Genomic DNA, 3758 nt, shown 5'->3' on the forward strand with positions numbered 1-3758 from the left:
CAATAAAATAATTTTGTATGTCTATCTTTAGTTTATCTACTATTTTTTTATTTTTTAATAAAAATTCATTTATTACCCAGGGTTTGTTCCTCCTATCACCTATCTTAACCCTTACTGAAACAGCATTATGATCTGACAATACCCTGGGTAAAATCTCCGCATTCTCTGAAATATTTATCAAACCTTTAGAAAGCCATAACATATCTATTCTTGAATAGGTAAGATGTCTAGATGAAAAAAATGTATATCCCTTTTTATTACCATGTAACAGTCTCCAAACATCAAACATTTCCCATTGATCTATAAGATCATTAAAAATACCAGGTAATTTACCCTCACAATTTCCCTTTTTTTTCTTTGCAGATCTGTCCATCTGCAGATCTGCAGATCTTCTATTACCCCATTAAAATCTCCCATCCAAATCATTTTGTCTGTTGCATATTCAGCTAAAATTGTTGTCAAATTGTTATAAAATGTTTTTTGGTTTATATTAGGGGCATAAATTCCTACCAGCAATACCTTTTGAAAGCCACAGGTAATTTCTATCAGCAAAATTCTTCCCTTTTTATCTTTAAATATAATCTTAGGCTCCAGTACCAAAGGGACATACATAGCTGTTCCATTAACTTTTTTTGTTTTGTTACAAGATGTGAAAAGTTTGCCTAATTTTGGTTGTTCCAACCTGAATATATCCTTTGGTAAAATGTGAGTTTCCTATAAACAAAAAATGTTGGCTTTAGTTTTTTGTAAATGAAAAAAAAATACCTTCCTCTTCTTGTTGGGGGAATTCAAACCATTAATATTCCATGACAATACCTGTAACATATTAAAATTCAGTTATTCCCATTTTTAAATTTTTATTTCCCCCCAAAATTATTGTCTATCTTTTTTTTTCATAACCCCCTCCCACCCCCCCTCTTCTCATTAAGTTCATTTTATATCCATTCAGCCATCTTTATCATTTGACAGGGAATCCTCCTCTGTTTTGTCTGTTAGATTGCCCCCCCCCCACTTGCTTCTGGTGCCTTGTCCTCTTCAGGAAGATCTTTTTGAGATGGTTGATTTGATGGCTTAAGGAGATCCTTCTCATATCTTCTCAAAAATTGATCAGCCTTAGTCGTGTCTATGATCTTGAATCTTTTGGCCTTGAAAAGGAAAGAGATGCCTTGTGGATATTCCCATCTGTATTGAATCCCATTAAACTTCAGTCTTTCTACAATCTTTGAGAAATCGTTTCTTTTTCTGAGTAATCTTCCATCTTCATCATTTTCATAGGAGTGCCCTCTATTGTGAGAGGAGTTTTGTAGTGCTTGCTCAAAATAAGATCACAGTGACTTCTAGAAAACAGCTGAACCAATCTTTTGGCACATTATTTTTGGCTGCAAAAGTAGAGTTAATCCTGTAGGCTGTTATGATAATTCCTTCAACAACATCTTCATCTTCTTGTAGAAATTCTGCCAAAAGTACCTTTAAAAGGTTTTTTAAGTCTCTTCCTTCAGATTTTTCTTTCAAGCCATGTATGCAAATGGAATTTTCCTTTATTTTGAGTTCAAGCATTGCACCTGAATTTTATTAATTAATTTATTTATTTTATTGGATTTTTAGGCCACCCTTCCTGACCAGGTCAGGTTTAGAATGGTCTCTCATAGGATATAAAGGTGACTTATAATTTGCTTTTCAATTCAATTTTATTATGACTTCAAATGCTGTTGTTCTGCAAATAAATAAGATTTCATTAAAAAAAATTATAAATCCACACACTCAAGTGTGCATTAAAAATACAGCTTTCTGAAGAATCCAATTGCTCCAATATTTTCCCCAAAGACGCTTTTTTCATCACAGAGTTTGGTTGATAAGGGAATTGAACATGACAGTGATTTTTTTATTTGTAAGAGTATTAACAAAGCAGAATAGAAAAAAACCAGAGAGTAATACAAAACAAGGAAAACCATATCATGATCTCATTTACAGTTGAGACAATTAAGACAGTTATACTAAAGGAAAAAATATACCAATGATTGCATAATGAACTGTACATGATAAAAGATAAGGGCAATTGTAAGCAATATAACCAGTATAATAGAAACCATTAAGTAATAATTATCCTAATATTTTATCATAAATCATAAAATTATTTGTCTGATACTTAATAACCACAGTATTTGTATTCACCAGTATATTAAAAATAATTATGAAATAATATAGGTAAATCAATTATTGTATTATATGTCGAATAGCTTACATTATTGTTTTATATTTCTAATAATTCTTCCCAATCATTGAAAATTGAATTTTTCTCACCATATTTGATATATATACAATACAATATATCAAGAAGATTTTTCAAAATTTCTAAATATCATATCAACAACCTCTTTTTCTGTTCCCCAAGTGGTGATAGAGACAGGACATTTTCTGTGGTGGCACCTTGCATCTGGAACGTCCTCCCTCTTGAGGCTCCTTTGGTCCCTACTTTACTTTCTTTTAGGTGCCAAGCCAAAACACATATTTCTACTCAGGCTTTGAATTAGATGTTTTATCTTACCAACCTTTAAATGGTCTTCTTCTGTTTTATGGTGAGTTTTTTGTTGTTTCTATCCAATGACTTGTTTTTAAATGGCTTGATTTAATATTATAATGACATTTTAATTGTAACCTGCCTCAAGCAGGGCTCTGAAGAGGCAGGATAGATATATCCTAAAAATAAACAAACAAATAAATAATTAAATGTGCTCAACACTTTGTAGAGTAACAAACAAGAAGATATGTCCTTGTCCTTGGGAGCTAACTATTCAACACAGTGAGAGGCTACCAAAAGAATTAAAGAAGATGGCAGCAAGGATAATGGGAAGAATGCCCTTAGGGTTAATCTTAAGGTAAAGCTTTATGGAAAAGGAAAACTTTGAAGGAAAAAATAAGAGTAATATTGGCTTGGGTCCAGACTTCTACCAGATTTCTACCTGTGGGGCATGACTTTGTCACATGTCCCCTCCCACACGACCTGAAATGTCTCCCAAAATTCTGTTTCAATGAGAATACATCTTTCCTATATTAAAGCAGCTGCATCGGTACCAGTTTGTTTCTGAGTTCAGTCCAAGGTGCTGGTTATGACCTTTACATTACCAAGCAGGAGCGCTGTCTTCCATCCAAGTTTTTCCAAGGTTATAGGCGAACTGGTATAAAATTCAGTCAATGTTCACTGAAACCACAGTAGTCACCTTCAATGCCAAACACATTTCCTTTGTGAAGATTTGCCCTTTTTGAATATATTTCCCCATATAACAGTCAAAGCAGGATAAATTACTGTCAAAGGGGGGAGGGAAACAACCAAATGATGGACAAATGGAATTTATTGTCTTATATAGTAGTCTGATCATTATGGCAAAACATCTCTCTGAAAGATATTCAACATTTAAGACAAAAAAGTCTGATAAATATAACATCAAACAAAGGCCGAAAGGAAGTATGCATGTGACTGCTATAAATGGCATGCATCATTCTGCCCAAATGTTATATTGTAAAGCATCTGTTATTAGAAGTCTGATCAAGGCCAGAGATTTATTCTTTTTAGTATCCATTGAAAACAACAACAACAACAAAAAACAGTTATGCAGACACACTTATCCAAGCTTACAGTTTCACTGGATGGATCGGCGAGGGAGGATCCAGAAACAGCAGTTGATTCTCAAGGAAAACAGAGTCTTGGTGGTCTTGAGTAGCTGTAATCATTGTTACCAGCTAGAGATATAGCACACAGA

The sequence above is a fragment of the Euleptes europaea genome, chromosome 10 (assembly GCF_029931775.1).
Source record: "Euleptes europaea isolate rEulEur1 chromosome 10, rEulEur1.hap1, whole genome shotgun sequence".
Lineage (NCBI taxonomy): Eukaryota > Metazoa > Chordata > Lepidosauria > Squamata > Sphaerodactylidae > Euleptes > Euleptes europaea.